This window comes from Pholcus phalangioides, unplaced genomic scaffold, assembly GCF_987345545.1.
Source record: "Pholcus phalangioides strain wild (caught in Gottingen) unplaced genomic scaffold, Ppha-v1.0 ptg000008l_1, whole genome shotgun sequence".
Taxonomy (NCBI): Eukaryota; Metazoa; Arthropoda; class Arachnida; order Araneae; family Pholcidae; genus Pholcus; species Pholcus phalangioides.
In genome coordinates, this window is record NW_028301601.1 from 58008799 (window position 1) to 58029518 (window position 20720).

A 20720-nucleotide genomic window follows, 5' to 3' on the forward strand; every position below is an offset into this window, starting at 1 on the left:
GATTGCATAGTTATTAAGATCATGATCACAAGGATGGCACAAAAGATGAGAAACTAATAATATTGCAAACTAGACTTCACATTATTGCTGAGTTTTTCGATTAGCTTTTCACAATTTTCATGAAGCACGCCCAGGGCTATCTTCACATTATCATACGCCCACATACAAAGCGATTTTTCTGAGTGAGGTACTACTTACATAGCTAAAAATTCCTACCTACCTACCTATTTGCATATTTATTCTTGAAAATCGAAATCGGATCTAATTGTCACTTGACACCCCGGAGAAGTGCCCGGATGGATCCATGCAGTAAACCAAGTTCTACAGAATAAGGACATGATTTTTGTGGGTCATTAGTGGATCAACTGTGTAGTTTGATCCATAGAAGTAAAAGAAATGCTACCAGGTGTGTAAGTTACAAACCTTGAGAATGTATCTAAAAGAAAAAGTACCCAATTATATAACGGTGATTCATCAGATATAAGATACCTATTGGCAGGGCAGCAACTGGATACTTGGTTAGCCGGGGCAACTACTCATTTAGGCACGTCCCTCGTAATGCTGAAGGATAGGTTAAATTTACGCTCCAATTTTGTGATGCGCCCGGGGCACCAGTCTTCCCCCCTCCACTAGTTGCGGCCCTGCCTATTGGTAATATTATGGCCATTCTAAGATTCAATAGTTTCTCCTTGGAGTGTTGTTACACCCTTTATCTCATCAACCGTTCGTCCTAGTGGCATAGGCGTACGCAGAATTTTCTCGAGGGGGGTTTTCAGATTATTTTCCTTCTGGGGGGTTTACTTTTTTCCTGCAATACACTATAATCTTATCTCGAGGAGGGGGATTAGAAGTCCCAAACCCCCTTTGCGTACGCCAATGCGTAGTGGTATGGTTATAATTTTAAAAGTTCTCAAAATGTGACCAGAAATCACCCTGTACGAGTTTTGAAGATGAAAATACATATGAATCTGGTAACCCTATCTGAAGAACCACATAACGGGCCGTTCAAGTGTTCAAGTATTACGTAAGCAAATTTTTAGTCATTTTTGACCCCCCCCCCCTTGTCAGCAAAATTTGGTCATCAGCTCTGCCCCTCTGAATCCAAACTCATATTTTCATAAAGGGTGGTTGATGACGTAAGCATTATCCAAACCCCCCTCCCCCCCCCCTTGTCATCAAAAGTCAGCAAATCGGAAACCCCCTCCTTCCCCCTCCCATCGATGATGACGTAATACTTGAACGGCCCCTGACCCGTATTTTCACTTATTTGTTCGATCTTCTACATTGTCCGAAATTTTGTGGAAAGAAATAATTATTTTTTTCTGCATAAAAAAATCTATTATTGCAAATGTACGAATTTTTTTACCGAAATTTTCGTCTCATAAAAACATTTTTATGCTAAAAAATAACAAAGAACTCTATTTTTTTTTCATCATCGCATGAGTTGCTTTAAATTTCGGGACTAGATGGCAGCACCAACAGTATATAAATCAAGCCTCAGAATCTCTGTCGTCTGCTTCTCTCCGGGTTCCTTGTTTTGGACGTCTCCTTGTGTCCAGAAAAAATTACTGAACTGGAAGTTCGTACTGCCAGTTTTGTTTGTGAGCGTAGCTTGTAAGGGAACCGAACAAACCGACTGTCGTCTGCTCATTAAGAGCTTATTTGTTTTTGACGTCTCCTTATGCTCTAATAAAATAACCGAACTGTCAGTTCGACTTTTCAGTTCAGTTTATGAGCTTTGTTTATAAGGAACTGAGCGAAATGAAGAATACAGTTTTTTTACTCTACACTTCATCACCACGTGAGTCACTTTTAAATTTGACATTAGATGGCAGCACATGCTATAAAGTGGAGTGTGGAAATTTACTTATGATCTTACCTATCGTCTGCTTGTTTGGATGTCTCCTTCAGCCTTGAAAAAATTACTGAACTGGAAGTTTGATCTTTCAGGTCAGTTTATAAGCTTTGTTTATAAGGAGCAAAGCTGAATGAAGAGTTCAGTTTTTTATACCTGATCTTCGTCATCACCACATAAGACACTTCTGACTTTGAAAGTAGATAGCAGCACGAATAATATTTTTAAAAATAAATGTCTCAAAGTATTCTAGAGTATTAAATTAATTTTAATTCCCTTAAAATTGTTACTTTCCTAGATGCAATATCTATGGGACGTACTGGCCTAATCGGAAAGACTGGGTGTATTTATCGCACGTACTCACGTCCTGCAGCAGAGGCCGCTACACTGGGATGTTTGTTGGGCCTTAAGGTGCGTATCAAAGCCGCTAATGCAGCTTTGGTGCGTATACACTAGCGCGCATATCTTGCAACGCACGACCCCTGCAGCGGTTCTAATCCGCTCGTGGGTACACAAACTTCCTTTTTGTTCCTTTCTTTCCTTTGTGTTCGTTGAAAAAACCGATTTCAGGTGGGTCCAGTGAATACAGCTGAAGAATCGTTCACAACACCGTACAAATTACCGAACAACCAATTGCGAATGCTTTCATTGCATGATCCGAGCGCTAGTGTATACGCGCCTTTAGAGGCCACATTTTTCACTGGCCCCTCGATAAAGAATTTATAGGATGAAAAAAATATAAGAAACACTAGGCTGCAGCCTTTCAACCCCCCCATGGGGCACCTCTCTAGGAATGGGTGCCAAATCCGAGTTGGAAGGTAAAAAAAAAAAAATTGAGTGGAGAAACGTCATCGGGGCACCAAAAATAGATCCCGCACCGGGCAGATTCCTTTCTCTTTTCTGCCCCTACCCATTGGTACATCTAGGCCACCTTAAGACCATCGTAGACCAGGGCCACAACTAATCAGTTGCGTCAAGCAAGCTCTTGTAGTGTTGAAGCAGAGATTAAACGGTGAAATTTGTTCCCCCCGTTCCATCACCTGATTCACCAAACCAGCCAGCTCCGCCCTAGTTGCGGCCCTGTGGCGAAATGATTTTTCTGAGCCCCCCCCCCCCCCCCACTCCTACCTGGCTAGAAAAAAATACCCGCCTACCAATTTTTGCGTGTTTACTCTTATCAAATTTTTCTATCGGATCGTGTATTCATAAGGCCCTTCCTACAGTTCAGCCCCGTTTCCTCCCGGCCGTGCTCGCATTAAGACGACACTTGCGAGAAGAGGGGAAGGGGCATAAGCAGCCGATAAAATACTGGTCAATAGGGAGTCGCCCATAAAATTCTTATCCTAAGTCCGGTATTACATTATAAAAGATTGGCAAATAGAGCTTGAAAAATGCAACCAATGAGCGTATCGGTTTCACTGTTGGTTCTTACAATTTCAACCAGATCTCATTTCACGCCACGTGTGCTGTGCCCGGGTGGGCCCATGCGTTAAGACGACACTGGCCTTGGGCCCCGGCAGGGCCGTAGTGGGATAGAGTAAATCCCCTTTTCTTCACTGTGGTCTAAGTAGTTGACTTTAATTCTTGCTTTGGCTATCATTGGCCAGTTTATATCAAAGTGGGGCTCTTGAAAACCACCACGTACTTTCTAAAAACGACAACGTCATCATCAGGGCCATTGCCCGAAATGCCCTGGGAATGTAAAAATTTTGACGAGGCATGTATTTTGTTCGCACAACCACATGACCTATTCTTGCATAAAAAGTATTTATTCGTGAATGTAAATTTTTGTGGATTCGTCCAGCCCTTTTTACAAGATATTATCTATCCACATATTCAGAAAAGAAAATATAATCGGTGCTCTTGACCAGGGACGTGCGACCTGCGCGGCTGTATGGAGCACCGCCAAGTGCGGATCCAGGCATTGCCACCGCGGGAGAAGCAAATTGTGTAAGTTCGTTGGATCGTCTCGACGGGACAGGAAAATTTTCCAATATTCGGTTCTTACCTATCGCCCTTACCCCTGGATCCGTTCCTGAGCAAAGGCATAAATCTTCAGCTGTCGTCCCGTGTCAGCTCCCCTCTAGTTGCGGCCCTTGGGAGCAGGTAAGTCTTGTAACCCTGGCGTCGGATCAGAAGGGGGTGGGCACCAAAATGCGTGCTTGCCTCTGCTGACATCTAGTTGCAGTCCTGTCTACTCTTGTGGGAAGGGCCGCAACTAGTGGGGGGGGGGGGGAACAAGCGGGTCCAGTGCTTCTAGCATCAGACCATAGAGGGCACCAATTTCAACTTTTATAACCCTCCTTCAACATTGCAAAGGGCACCAAAATGTGATCTTGCCCGGCTGACCAAGCATCGACCCTGCTTGTGGAAAGGAGCCTATGGGGTCCACCCAGGGATGTAGGGTGCCTTCTCGATCCCGGGGCAGACCTTCTTGGGGCCTCTTGAAAAGATTTATTATCATGCAAAATAAGTGTATATTATTTATTAATAAACGAATATTCATTAATTATAATCATCAACTTAAAATCTGTTTGTCAAGTTATTACTATCACCTAGTATTAAATTTTGAAAGCTCTTTATGCAACTGAAATAATTTTGAAGACAGTTGCTAAGCACAAATTAACACAACCTCTTCAAACAAATAAAAAAAAATGCTTTCGGATCTTGTGGATTAATAGAACTGTAATCCACTTTTTCCATATCGATGCAGCAACATGTGCTTGCATGATTAACAATAATTTCTAATAACTAGAGTGATTGTCGAAAAATAATTCTGGCAAGCATTTAAAAAAAGATTGACATACCGGCAAAAACATCAGTTTTTGAAGTTTATACCAGCATAATTAGCAAAGTGCACTTACTCAATATTGAATCACTCACTTAAAAAGTCATTTTTATTCTGTCCCCTAGGGTAGTGATAGGCAAACTACATCCTGCGAGCCAGAGTACTTAGATTCTATCCGACAAACCAGTCACAGCCCAGGCTCTGTCCCTCCAGGGATATAAGCCTTTTGTTAGATTCTATACAGCTCACCTCAGATTTCAAAATGACATTACAGAAATTTTCAATTTCAGTGTTTAAAAAAATTTGTTTAACGGGGTATTTCTTTTTCTTGCATATGGAAAATATAGTTGTAATAATTCAAATAAAACTGGATTTATAAAACTTGCATATGCAAAAAATGGAATAGATACGCAATAAATATGCATAGTTATGGAAATTTATTTTTCACAGTTGTAAAGAATACACAATTTCCCTCATGGGCAGTCTTCAAAGAATACAACATACCTCACCTCTTCACTTCTAAAAGCACAAAAATTCTAATTATGAATCAATGTCTGAATATGTTCCAGCCCGCTGAAACTTTCTTTTTTGGTCCGCTCCTAAAACGTTTGCCCATCACTGCCCCAGGAAAATTTTATACGAGGTCTGACTGTTTATTAAGTTGCTTAATTTTAAGTTTTGTACTAGATGCGTAAACTGAAAAAACACTCATACAAATAAGTCAGAAAAGTCAATTCATAAAAAATACATTTATATATTGAAAAATAAGGCATATAACTACGGTACATATGGCGGATTATAGTGCAACCAATTTTCAGTCTTCTGAACAGGTGCATGTGAATTGTATATCAACACAAAACATTGTGGTGTTAAAAAAAACACTGATAAGTCCATTTGAAAAGTGATGGAACACACCATCTTTTGGCAAAAATCTCACATCAATCCTAGATAAATATTAAAAAAAATACATAAAATAAAACAAGAACTTGAATAAAACTAAAAATGTAATGCATTGGTAGCATTCATAAAGACAGCAATAACTTTTTTTAAAAGCTACTATTAAACCAGACATGCACCTCGTCCATATTCTTCTGTGGAACCTCTAACGAATTGGTACATGTTGGAATGTGCGTGTATGTATAGTGAAACTTCTGTGAAGGCACATGTATAGCACAAGTTATCTGGAGGAAAAATGTATTCAAAAGTTAACAGACCTGTTAATCGCAAATAAAAACCAATACAAAGATAGTATTTTATTCATTAAAATCTAAAACTATGTAACAGCTACACTGTAAAAAAATGATGGGCCAAATGTTTCATGGACCAACGGTTGAAGACCGCTGTGCTGCACTCTAAAACATTGCATGGTAAAATGCATGACAACAATATTTAATCATTTCGCTTGTCAAAAAATTAAAAAAAATGTCTTATCACACATTTTGTTTTCCAATTGTTTTCCTAAACAATGAATGAGCTGAATCACAGAAAAAAAAAGAAACGAAAAGGTCATTGTATGGTTTACTCATCATTCATGAATTAAACAAGCTAGAATAAATCAGACTTAATGATCAGAATAACCTCTAAAAACAAAATTTGGTCATATTACATCCCACACTGATCACAAGAAACATTAATATTTGGCATATTAGCAAACCTGATATTTTCTAAATCAATAAAATCAGATAAAAAATATAAAATTACAAGGCATTACTGTGACTGGCTTATTTTGGACATGAATAGCACAGCCACATTCAAATCTCTGGTGGCACCTAAATTCAATATAGACTGCACGACTCTTGCATTATGCACTATCATACTGGTCACTACTTCACCAAACACCAACTCTGGCCATATCGCTATATTGCAATTTACTGCCATTAGTGAGATGGGTTGGAAGTGAAGGCGCATCAGTGGTCGCCTCGAGTTCGTTAGGGGAAATATCTTATCGATATCCTCCCTTGGGTTCGAACCCGGGACCCTAACAACAACCTTCACGATGGTAGACGAGCATCTTACCACCATGCCACTCGGGCACTATCATACTGGTCAGTCACCTGGCACTATGCTTTGAGGTATCATTGGATTCGACTTCCCTCTTGCCCAGTAAGCATTGGAGATACAGGCAATAGCCATCACTATATACCAGGGCTGGACAAATCACGAAAAAATCTGGGTGCCAAAAATATTTTTACCTGAAGAAAAACGTCCAAATAATGCTTCTTTTGACTATTTCAGGTCATAGGACTCCTCTTTCATGTTGGCAGATGCACTGCTATAAATTCCAAATAATTTGTGCTCCTCTCAGCCTGCAATTTAATAACTACACAAAGAAAAGTTTAAGTACCAATACCAATTTTTTAGTCGCCATTCCAACCTGATGCCTGGAATTTGTCCAGCCCTGCAATATACAATATATATCAAACCTATGGCCCAAACAACAATGACCCCCAAGCGTGATATTAAAATGGGGAACATTGACAGATTGAATTCTATTCTTGACTTACCTATTTTTTACTCATTTTAAAACTATATATAGTGATGAAAAGCTATCTCAATTGGAAGTTCTGGTGGGAGTGGTGCCGGATGGGGCTCCAAGTATGATCAGCAAGAATTAAGGATGTGTTAAACTTCTAAAAGAAGAATCAAATGTCAAATTTAATTTCTTACTACTGCATCATTCATCCGGGAAATCTCTAGGATTCGACAATATGTAATGAAAGTTATCACCAGCATCGTAAAATTCATCCAGACAAGGGGTTTAAACCTCTGGCAGTTCTAAAATTTTCTTAAAATTCAATATGATCAAGGTCACTGCGATATATACTTTTATGAAGTATGATGGTTGAGCCACTTGGAGGGTTCCCAAAAGAATTTTGGAACTGAAAGATGCCGTCCAAGAGTTTATGACAGAAAGGAAAATTAGAGATTGAATTTAACGATTCAAAATGGATGGCTGGCTTTGCTTTATTGACAACTCCTGTCATGAACTAATTGAATGAACTCAATATAAAGCTCCACTCACAAACTCAATAAGTTCACATTTTCTTCAACCACATCAAAGCTTTTAAAATAAAATTTCAACTGTACAAAAGTTAGTTGTTAAATCAAAAAATTAGATTTATTTCAAAACAATGGCACAACTAGAGGCCACAGAGTATGCTCCTGGTTATGCAACTAACCATAAACAAGCTCCAGAATCAGTTTCGAGAGATTCCAGGATTTTGTTGTGCAAGAAAAACATGTGATACTAGTGATCAACATGTTCTTTACAGGTGTGTTAACTTCTCCTGCAGATATTCAGATGGAACTCATTGAACTCCAAGTCTATGCTGAACCAGACACTCAGAGGTTCCAATTTTGGACTTTACCAAAATACTTGCCTTGGGACAATTTTCTGAATATCAGAAAAAATGCATCAACGATTTTCTCCCTGTTTGGAAGTACATACATTTGCAAACAACTTTATTTGAAAAAGCAGCAAGAAATCAAAAAGTAAAACAAATTAAGACTCATCTGAAGCCTTCACTTGGGAATGATTGACATGAAGCCTGACAGTCTTTTGTATAAGCTAGCATTCCCACTAGTGTTATCTGCTCTTTTTTTAATGCAATTATAAACATGAGTATTTTTTTTACATTTGTTTCTTCCCATTTTTTTTGTGGTTTATTTTTTACATCCAATTTCTTTCCTTTCATTGTAGTTTTTATTTTATGCTTTAAGTTAGCTTCAATGAAAACTGAAATCGTCAGAAAGTAAAGATTGTGACTTTAAAATGCTTATTTTGCTGTTTGCAAAAAAAAAAAAATTACCCACACACAGTGTCGAAATTAGTAGTTCCCAACATGTGGCTTGGCATCACCATCTTCCCTCCCTGCTCAGAAAATTTCACCCTCCTTCCTGAGTGATTCCGACACCACAAAAAAAATCCTACATTATATACTTAACTGTTAAATGGCCCACAATACATTGTCGTTCCCGGGGGCAATATTGTAGTAAGTCATAATTACAGTTGTCCAAATTTTTACCTGAATTGGATGAAAATGTGGCCGGATTGCTCAAAAGTATGCCTATAAGCCTCTTTTGCCTTCAAACATGAGAAAGTTTCTACAGCAAAATGTGACTGCATGCGATTCTCACGTTCAGAATTTTTTATTGTCCACCAGGTTGCACTGCTACACCGATTGTTCAGTTTGAAATGTGCTAGCTGGCAAAATTAATTGATACCAACATTACGAGTTCAAGGAAAATTTTACGAGAGAAAAACTCAGTGACTTCTATTCACATCTTTCTTGAAGGAACACTGACACTTTCTTCACTCACTGAAGAAATGACTGGACTGGACTCACCAGCTTGACAAACCAAACTCTTCCCACTCATTCAAACAGAAAAATATTAAGTACATAAAAATATCCAGACAACGGACAAGACACTGATAGAACAATGCTATTTTACCTTTGTTTTTTCGGGTTCCTTTCACTATATTCACCATCAGTGTTGTCGCCACTTTCAGCCTCTTCTTAGCATAGTTGTTTTTCTCAAATACCTCAAAATTTTAAATTCTGCACTTGAGGGGTTTCTGAAATAAGCAATTCAATTATTAAAGTCTTTTAAAGGGAATAGTGAATATGGAAAAGTTAGAAATGTGAAAGGTATTCATTTTTAACAAAGAAATTTTTAACAAGATAATAGTCAGCATCTCACAAATTAGAATATTTGTTTCCTTCACTGGTTGAAGTTGTTTTACTATCTTTGTTTTATTTTCATGCACCTGAACACCTTAAACCTGTTTAACACAGACAAGAAACTTGAAAATAACTTTTTCAAACAACACAAAGTTTATAATAAAAACCAGTTGAAAATTACATTTTACCCTATGAAAAATACCCTAACTTCTCGGATAGAGCACCTGTTTATAATAGAATGACTATTACTTACAACTGTTTCAAATGTTTGCAGGGTGTCTTCATATTTGATGTTTTTGCAGTCTACTTTCATTATACAACCTACTCTATACACAAGAATGACCTCAGCTTTGCTTTCTAGTATTTCCTCAACTGTATCACCAAAACCAATGTCATCTAAGAAAGCAAAATAAGAAATAATATTCCTTATATAAAGAGTATGTTTTTGTTGATAGAAATAAGTGAAAATTAAAAAAAACATGCATATTACAAAACTGTAAATAATCATGCTAGGTTTCCAATATATTGAATTGTTCCTAGTAATACTCTAGAAGAATTAAAACAATAATTCACAAAATATTAAAAAAAAAAAATGACATGTAGGATGACATATTAACACAGCTACTAAACCTCACCTGTATCTCATTGGAATTCAACTTTGAGGAATTTCTAAAAGCATGCTGGAAAGTGTTTATATATGTTGTGTCTCCCCCTTAATATATTCAAGAGATATGTGACACGTTCTGAGTTCAAAGCACCGTCGCTCCAAACACACAAACAAATCATGAACAGGCCACCTTTGTTACGTTTGATCATAGACGTTATTGTTATTGTTTTAATTTTTTACATAAATACAAGATGAAACTTAGCCAACAAAAATCAGCCAAGGGGTCTAGAGACCCAGACCACATTATGCAAAACATTGAATCAATAACTTCCCTACACAAATTGGGACACCATCGTGGTTAGCTTTCATTTAATTGGCTTCTTTTTAGAATAACAGAATGCCTTGACAGGATTACCATAGGAGATATCACAAAGCTACCCACATCAGGATGCAGCTTTAAGGAAATAGGCAAAATTTTGATCCAATAAGTTTTCAACTACTGGAATCAGAAAGACTAAAGTGTTATAAGAACTGGATTCACTCATTTTCGTGAAAAAATTCAGACTTTCCAGGCTTTTTAGTCAAATTTTCAAAAAATTCCAGGTAATTTTTAGTCAAAAATTTTAATTATAACGATCTATAAAATTAATCATATCAATTGGTTATAATCATCATGATCAACACAATCATACATTACCACTAATTAACATTTTTAATTATTTACATATACACATTTACCTATCAAATATATTACCCAATGGAAAAATGAACCATAATTAAGGAATGCTAGTTTCCCTTTTTTGCACTGTCACTGTCTAGAAACATTGTCTTGAAAATTTTTAACATCCTTGAATCCATTATAGGATGAGTGGGTCAACTGGGCTGGCCCCTCCACGAAGGGGCAGCGTCTGCCTGTCATAATGGTCATAAGGCGCTTATGACAGACAACCAATAAGGAGCTGGCACTGTGACGTCACAAAACTTGTGTTCGCGTCCGAAATACACTCTCCTGTGACCAGGAGGTAAAAGCTGCTCGAAAATAGGTTTGCGTCCAGTGGGAAAACTCTCCCATGTGTCCGTTGCCTAAGATTATTTTTGTTTACTGAAAGCAGTATTTGCTGTCTGGAACAGCAGCACTTCAAATGGGCTAAACTTTTTCTATAAGTTTTCAATTTTTTTATACTCGGAAAGAAATTGTTGAAAAATGGGAGAGAATTTCGGAAGGATCAACACAGTGTTTGGCAATTCAGCACTCATTATGGCAAGGTTGGCGATCTGACACTCGATATTTGGTGATTTAACACTCCTTATTCGCCAAAGTTTCTAAATTAGCATTCGTAATTTGGTGGACATGCTCTTTTTACTCCCGCAATGAAAATTTTTTTCACGAAACATCAGGATTTGACGCAATGACGATCGACTACAGTAATTTCTGCTGCTTCCAGTGGCGACTTTTTTCTTTAAAGCGGAAACTGACTCACATTTGCGCTTTAAAGCTGAAAGACCATTGCAAACCATCTTCAGTTGCACGATCACAGATATTATTGGGGTTTCGGAAACTCTATGAAGAGCCAATAGTTTAAATAAGGCGATAGTAGCAGGAACAAAAAATTTTTGGCGTTCTTTCTAAAATTCCGGGCATACTGAAGCAAGATTTGCTATTTGGAGCAGAAAAATACGAAAATACACTATTGAAGCAGGATGGCGAAGATGTTAATTTTGGCGCAGTGCTGCGCAATTGCTGCAGAGTTCCCACCCCTGTAGCGAGAAATAAGTAAATTAAAAAAATTACTTAAAATTTAGAGTAATATTTTCACTCCTTAACAAAATTTAGAGTAAAATAGAATTTTTGATGCATGAATCAAGCATCTAGATGTGTATTGGCAAACACAATAGGTTACGGAAATCGGAACAGCTATAATATAATTTTACTTGTAAACCCTCTTATTTCTTTGACGATTTCTTTTCTAGCCTTTCTTTCTTTCTTTTAAACTGAGCACAACCATCTGCCATCTATATTTCAGAAATGAAGTGTAATGATTGAATATTTGTACCATTGTACGCCTGTTGCTCTCTATGGCTAGACTTTTTAATGGGGAGATCGGCTCGTATTAGAAATTAGGACTCGAACCTTGATATTGGGAACCACAGAAGAAGAAAAAAAATCGGTTAATTTCAGCCAACCACTGTAGCGATGATGGAGTACAAACTCTGGTTCTGGAAATGCACGTCCGTCACTATGACCACAGCCGCACGTTTCCAGTCTGTTGGTGCTTTTCTTCCTGGTCAGTGATAGTCTCAATTTTCTTTCGTTGGTATTTTTTCTGCTGGCTGGCTATTATTATTCCTTTGGCTTGTAAATTGCCATTTTTTTTTACTGTTAAATGACATAACCCCATTCGTAAAGAGTGTTGGTTATGATATGTTGTTATATACTCAACAATTTATCAACAAATAAGACAAATATACGAAATTACTGAAAGTTGATTGGAAAAAAAAACAACCACTTAATAATAGCCTACATTTCTGCGCACAGACATGTTTTCCTCTTCTACTGCACGAAGAAAACCCACCTAAAAACTCTGGATTACTGGACAGGCCAGGTTAGTTTTTGCACGGCCGGATTATCGAGAGCCAACTGCACTCACAGAGATTTCCCAAACAATGCGTTTCCCCGAAAACAAAGTTCTTGGATTAGATTTTGATTTTTTTGGCGCAAGGACCATCTAGGTCAAGCTGCGCCAAAACAAATGTCCATATACAAAATACAAAACTTATTCTTATGTCAAAAGGTAAAAGTATGAATGAAACGTAAAACAATGACAGAGGTTGTAAAAACTATAATTTGTCACATTATTGTTCATATTATAGCTTTGTTTATTGTTATATACATATTATATATTGTTTACAATGACTTTTTAAGAAAAAACATTGTTAACGAGATCCGCTGTAACATCAAACTTCTGTAAACATTAAACAAAAAAAAAAGTAAAGCAAATACCATGCAAATAGTCATTCAAAATCGGGAAGGAAAAATATAGGCTTACTTGTATAAACTTGTATGGGGCCTATGGGAACTGAGCAGGGCCATCTTAAGAGCATCGGGCCCCCCCCCCCCCCCCGGGCCAAGTGATTTTTCTGAGGCCTTACCTGGCGAATTCTCGAAAATTCGAACCGGTTCTCATTTTTGTGAGGCCCCTTTTTTTCTTGAGGCCCCCGGGTAGGCCCATGCGGTAAGACGGCACTGGAACTGAGGGGGCCCCCAATATGTGCCTTCATCTTCAAAAAAAAACTAAGAAAATATTTTGTTGGAGCCCCCCCCCCCCGAAAAAAGTAGGAACAAAAAGTATTTGCGAAGCAAAACAATTTTTAACTCCTACAATGTTTTCAGTGACTTGAGAATCACGAAATAAAGTGTAAAATATATTCAGCGTAATTTTACCCGTGTATCCAATAGCTTTAACCAAGCTCATTGAAGGTGTTTCAAGGGATTCCATTTTTTTGCATGGGATTAATAAGCGAATGTCATTCAAACGGAACACAAATGGACGAGGAATCCCACAACATGGCGAGATTTTTCTTTGCTAATGCTGGATCGGAAGAAACATTGATACATACTTGTTGACAAGCGGAGTTTCACATCCCAGGTGGTGAATCCAATTTTTAAAGAGTTCTCGTTTGTAGTTAAGGCGGCCATATTCATCTTGACTTGACCTGACTTTATTATTCAGGGTTTTCAGCATCTAAGACTATTCCCTGCAGTGAAGATGAATGTCCACAGCATGTGGAAGGTCCATCGAGCTAAAAGACGACTTCATATACTCGTGTATTAAGGGATTCTACATTGACCACTGTACTTATAGCTTTGTGCAAAGCGTTTTGGCTTAGTGACGACAGGTAAGATCGTAAAAAGTGAATTTTTTCACACTCCACTTTATAGTAATGTGCTGCCATCTAATCTCAAATTTAAAAGTGATTCGTGGTGATGATGAAGATTGAGGTAAAAAAACTATATTCTTCATTCCACTCAGTTCCTTATAAAGAAAGCTCATAAACTGAACTGGAAATTTTAACTAAAAGTTCGGTTATTTTATTTGAGCATAAGGAAACGTCCAAAACAAAGAGCCTCTTAATGAGCAGACGACAGAGAAGAAGTCGGTTCCCTACAAGCTAAGCTCACAAACAGAACTGGAAGTTTGAACTGCCAGTTCAGTAATTTTTCAGGACACAAGGAAACGCCCAAAACAAGTAACCTGGAGAGAAGCAGACGACAGAGATTATATATTACAGGAGGGAGCATCCAGCCATCGCGACTGCAGCGACATCAAATGAGAGGAAATGACGTGACTCGGTCAAAACAAACTTCCCACCTGGCAATTTGCCCATAGAAATGTATCGTTCGGTCTCTAAATATTGGGTTTTAAAGATTTAAAAAAAGGATAGAGAAGAACTCATCTAAAGAGAGATGAAAAAAGATTAAATTATTTATTTCATTAATGATGGAATCTCATTTCGTTCATAATTTCTGGAATTTTCCTTCATTATTTTTTGAATATTCTTTCATTAATTCTGGAATTATTTCCTTTATTAATTATTATTTCTTTCATTACTTCTGAATAATTGCTTCCATAAATTCTGGATTTGTTTCTTTCATTAATGTTGAAATTATGTCTTTTATTAATGCTGGAATTATTTCTGTCGTTGATTCTGAAATTATATCTCATTAATTCTCATTAATTCTGGAATTGTCTCTTTCATTAATTTTGGAATTATCTTTTTCCTTCATTCTGGAATTCTCTTTCCTTCATTCTGGAATTATCTTTCATTAATTTTATTATTATCGCTTTCATTAATTCTTTCACTAATTTTGGAATTATCACTTTTATCAATGCTGTAATTATCTCTTACATTAATTCTAGAATATTTTCTTCCATTAATGCTGCCATTATCTTTCTTTAATGCTGAAATTATAACTTTCATTAATTTTGGAATTATCTCGTCCAAGATGAAATTATTTTTCATTCATTGTTTTAAACTCCTATTTATGCCATAAGGAAATAACAGGGGGAGGGGGTCGTGTTTGTTTTCACCGAGTCACGTGATGTTCCGACGAAAGATATTGGGGGACACGGTTCTCAGCACTGTCAAGGCTGAGACCGCTGTCATTCTTTGCCATTTTTTGGCATGAAATTTTTTTATGAGACGAAAATTTCGGTAACAAAATTCGCAGATTTGCAAGAATCGATTTTATGTAGAAAAAATAATTATTTCTTTCCACAAAAACATACGGACAATATGTGGATGATCGAACAAATAAGTGAAAACATGGATTATTTGGTCTTCAGATGGGGTTACCAGATTCAAAACTGAAAACGAACCTTAGACAGTGCCGTCTTAACGCATACTTCCCCCACCCCGGGCCGTACCCGAAGGTCCTCAAGAGAAGAGGTGCCTCAGAAAAACGAGACGTAGTTGAATTTTTCGAGAATTTTCCAGGTAGGGCCTCCAATAAATCCCTTGGCTCGGGGGGGGGCTATGACGCTATTACGATGATTCTGCCTGTCAGCCCTACTCTTGTCGAAGTCATGTAATTGATTCCTTTACTTCTATTAATTTACGTTAATTAAACAAAAACAGCAATAAAAAATTCGAAAAATGATCAAAGTTATCGAATTGCTACGTATATTTGATAAAGAGATGATGAAGCGCTTTAAAAGTATGACAAAAATTCATGACTGTTCAATATGATTCGAGCCTCGATGTCAGCAGGTGGACCACGCGCTAATTATCATTAATAATCTACGAATTTTGTAAAATTAATTTAAATGTCATTCCCTCTCAATGGATATCGTGTTTGATTACGATCCAGACCATCAACGCGTTCCTGAAATAATGAAAAAAATTAGTGTAGTAAAATGCGTTCTCTCTGAAAAAGAATTCCCCTCCAAGGTTTATGTTCGCAACTCGAAAAGTTTGTAAGTCGGGAACAACTACATAAAATGTTTTTAGAGGGAGCCGCAAAATTTTTTTTTGCATTGGGTCGCGAAATTCTCCTGAAACCGGACCTGTTTCCGATTTTGAATTTAAATATCTCAGGGAATAATGCAGTTAAAAACATATGATTTGTTTGTTGGGCTCAGAAGAAAAAGAGCAACAACTGTCTGATTGGAAATTAGGGCGGGGGGGGGGAGGATCGTACAAAAATATACATTTTTTATCTTGCGTACACTATATTTTCATCCTCAAAACCCGTACAGGGTGATTTTTGGTCATATTTTGAGAATTTTTAAAATTATAACCATACCACTACGACGAACGGTTGATGGATAAAGGCTGTACCAACACTCCAAGGAGGAACCATTGAATCTTATAATGGCCATAATATTACCAATAGGCAGAGCCGCAACTAGTGGGGGGCGCCGGCAGGCGCATTACAAAAGGGGGCGCAAATTCAACCATTCAACCTATCCTTAAGCATTACGGGGGGGGGTGCCTAAATGAGTGGTTGCCCCGGCTAACCAAGTATCCAGTTGCGGCCCTGCCAATAGGTATCTTATTTCTGACGATTCACTGTTATATATATTGGGTATTTTTTCTTTTTAGATACATTCTCAACATGGGCGGAGATACAATGCCCCCTAGCATCAAAGATGAAGTCGACTGATCTAATGCATATATGTATAGATGAATCGACAACAGCATCATCTTGCCCCCCCCCCCCAGCAATAATGGCCGTGCCCCCCCCCCCAGACTTCCAAGTCGATCACCGCCTATGATTCTCAAGTTTGTAATTTACACCTGGTAGCATTTCTTTCACTTCTATGGATCAAACTACACAGTTAATCCACTAATGACTCACAAAAATCATGTCCTTATTCTTTAGAACTTGGTTTGCTGCATGGAGCCCATCTGGTCACTTCTTGCAACCGACAATTAGATCTGGTTCCGATTTTCAAGAGTAAATATGCAAATAGGTAGGTAGGAATTTTTAGCTATGTAGTAGTGCCTCTCTCAGAAAAGTCGCTTTGTATGTGGGCGTATGATAATGTTAAGACAGCCCTGGGCGTACTTTATGAAAATTGTGAAAAGCTAATCGAAAAACTTGGCAATAATGTGAAGTCTGGTTTGCAATATTATTAGATTCTCATCTTTCGTGCCATTCTTGTGATAGTGATCTTCAACTATACCATCAAGTGTTCTTACAATTTTAGGATCTTCTATCGGATGATGGATGTTGAAAAAAAAATCGTGCATTAAAAAGAAAATGCCATATGATATCTTTTTGGTGGTGTCCCTTTTGTACTGATGCCCTAAGTACGTGCTTATTTTGCTTAAGGTATCCGACTACGTTGAAAACGTCATTTTGGAAGAAAATATGGATTTTTATTTATTATAAAAGCCCTATTTGTTGTGATTCCAAAACGGGCCTTGTTTTGTTTATATGATGCTTAGAATCAAAGTTACGTTCACTTTAGTGTTGCGTTTTTACATACAAGTAATACGCGAATTAAGACTTTAACGGGTTTTACGAAGAATGCTATTTCTTCGACATTTTACTTAAGTTTGTGACATGATTTGTAAAAATTGATGCATTGCATCCTTACGAAATTTTAATGTGATATTTTGCTATATATTGTTGAGGTTATGAACCAAAATCTAAGGTCTATTACATATATTTTTTGAATTACAGTGTTTTATAGACAAAATGTAGGATAAAATTTCAAAAACTTCACACACACACGTACTTAAACATATTTTGGTGTAACTTATGAACATATCATGCAATCCTTTAAATTTTGGTTCATAACCTGCAACATTACTAGCTAAATGCACTGTGAAAATCACAAAGCATTTCATTGATAAAATTTTTTGCAATCGTGTTTCGAATATCACATGAATTTTGCCTAAAATTTGACATACAAACGACATTTTCGTAGAAAATATAATAGATAGACAAAAATTTGTCTCTGTTTTCACCATTTCGAGACACTTTCTATCGAAAAATGTATTTAAAGGTTCACTCCAGAAACATTTTAAAGAAAAGTGACAAGAAAGGTAGTCGGATACCTTAATGGTTAATCCGGCCCTGTGACTGCGCACATGATTTCTCTGGAATATGAATGTTTCAAACTACTATTTAAAAAATTTTCACACGCGTATTTTAGTTCATTTTTTTAACTTCATAGTATGGCAACAACATGAACCTATATCCTTGATACATTATTGAAAACGATGTGAAAGGTTAAACTTTTCAATTGTGATTCATTTCTGTGTGGCTACTCCCTCATTATTAGGGTTGTTAATAAATGGAATAGCTTACCCCCGGAGGTAGTAAATTGTAACACAATTGACACGTTTAAAAAGAAATACGATAAACATGTTGGGGTAAATCGAGAAGCTATCCATTCTTAGAATAAGACAACCATAAGTATTCTTTATGGGCATTGTATAATATTTTATCATGTGTATATATTGTTTGTAATTTGTGTTAATTGCATTTTTAATTGGGTTGCTGTATTTTTGAAACACATGACAACCATATTTTTATGGGCATCTTTTTATCAGCCACCTCGTTGGGCATTTTGCCTGTTGTGGCGTTGTATTTGTATTTGTATTTGTATATACTACTTTTATCAGCATGAAGAGAATAAAATGAATAAAACTGCTTGCTACCACTGCTTATCACTACAATAATGCATATTTTGGAAGCTTACAACTGACATTTTCTCAACGAAACCATAATAATTTACACAAAAATAAACTAATTTGGAAATAATACAAATTTCATCCAGTACAGTAACTTGATGACTTCGTGTCGTCTTCAAGCGCAGAATTTACATTGATTGGAAATAATTTATTTACTATTTACCATTTTTTACTGTATTCTATTACGTTTATTTTGCTCTTTCGTTATTTTCATAAATTAAAAAATTAATCAAATTAAATTCAAACACATTTATATACTTCAGACAATTTTTGAATAACTATCATCTAATGGAAAAACACGGGTGGGGAGGTGGGGAGGGAGGGGGGGGGGGTAGAAAATTATTCATGTTCGCAAGAGGGAGCCATAGGAATGAGAAATGGTTATGGTTTAAAGGGGGCCATGGACAAAAAAAGGTTGAGAACCACTGCTCTAAAGTATAAGTATGCTCAAACAAATGGTCTGGAAGGTTCTCTTGATCTGATAAATATCGTTTTAGAGTTCCAAACTAGCTAAGGCTTCAGATGCTGTAGGTAGTAAAGCATACTCTCTAGTGCAGCGGTTCTCAACCTTTTTTTGACTGGTTACATAATTTCATACTTTCATAAATAACATAATATACATACATAAACAACATACATAATTAATACTTTCTGGTACATAATTTCTACGGTGGAGCCCTGTAGGCCTATTTATCCCTTTCGATATTTCACCAGCTTCCCATTCATTCACGTTTTTCATATCAACTGAATTTGCTTCCCCGCAAATCTGTTTTGCTACCTCACCATACCGTTCGTTCTTTGAAACGACCCAACCAGCCGACACTTTTGCTTGAAAGTTTTCGCATTCAACAGCACGTGTGAATTCCAAAATCTTTTCTCCTATGAGTGGACCACCGGTAACTGGCACATTTCGGGAACGAATGTCCCGGAACCAGGTAAAGACAGCTGCATCCACACATTTTGTGAATTCGAAAGTTAGATCTTTTTCCTAGGAGATACTATAACTTTTTGTTTGAATTTGCAATTTCGATTTCGCCCGATTTTTTCAAAAACGTCGACAGAGTAGATGGAGATTGACTCTGTTGTTTTTCGGATTTTTGTTTTAGAGTTCGTTATAACGGATTTTTCATTTCGTTATACCGGAATCGCGCAATACATTGTTGCTATGTAAATTGATTTGAAGGATTGGAAAACATTTCGTTACAACGAGATTTTCGCTATAACGGTATTCGTTATAACGGGATCCGACTGTATTTTCTTTCGAAATTTTAATTATTATTATTTTTTAAATATTTTTCGCATTAAAATTTTTTTTTTTCGTCTGGGAGGGGGAGGCGCACGAGCCCCCTATGCCCCTTCCCGCGTACGTTTTTGATCCGACCACTATGCGTTAGGATGTAGGGGGCAGTGATGACGAAATTTTGCAGACAAGGGGAGGGGGTTCAAAAATGGCTAAAAATTTGCTGACGTAATACTTGAACGACCCCTTACGTGTCTGATTTAGTGTACGTGGTTTAGTGTTCCCTTATTGAAGATCTTCAATAAGGGAAAAAGTATATTATTATATATTATTTTTGGTATGAAAAGCTTGATTTTTGCATATTTCTCTAGTTGATTTATTAATTGAAACGTAACATATGTCCATCAACTATATCGTAAACGCAGTGCTGTATAATTTGGAAAGAAAATCTATATATATCTTTTTTTGGAGGGGGGGGGGGAGGGTAAACCACAAGAATTTTAAAAAATCCCTCGCTAGATGACGCTCTTTGACGATTTTGATCAACTCTTCAAAAGAGCGGAAGAACCGCGGTTATTTCGTAAATACGAAATTTACGTATCCCTAATTATTGAGTTATGCGGAAAAGATTTTATTTCGCTCGAAGTTGTTGCTGACTTCGAAACTTCTATACACAGAGCTGCGAAAGAAGTATGGCCCAACTGTAGCATCACTGGCTGTCGGTTCCATCCGACCCAAGCATGGTACCGAAAAATTCAGGAATATAGCCTCAGTGGGGGATTATAAAGATGCTAATTCTGAAAAATTTCAGTGGCTTCACTTGTATTTCGGATTACTATTTT

General features: G+C 37.1%; 1 long non-coding RNA gene across 4 annotated transcripts; it reads right to left on the bottom strand.

Annotated features, from left to right (window-relative positions):
* Window positions 1-5377: 5377 nt before the first annotated feature.
* Window positions 5378-13891, bottom strand: LOC149084629 (uncharacterized). Of its 4 annotated transcripts, XR_016193040.1 has the most exons (5): window positions 13551-13891; window positions 9579-9721; window positions 9345-9426; window positions 9096-9219; window positions 5378-5587 (listed from the first exon to the last, which is right to left on the bottom strand). It is a non-coding gene; the product is annotated as an uncharacterized LOC149084629 (long non-coding RNA). The 4 variants fall into 4 exon arrangements; XR_016193038.1 differs by lacking the exon at window positions 9345-9426 and having other exon boundaries at window positions 13551-13885; XR_016193041.1 differs by lacking the exons at window positions 9345-9426; window positions 13551-13891 and adding an exon at window positions 13375-13531.
* Window positions 13892-20720: the final 6829 nt, after the last annotated feature.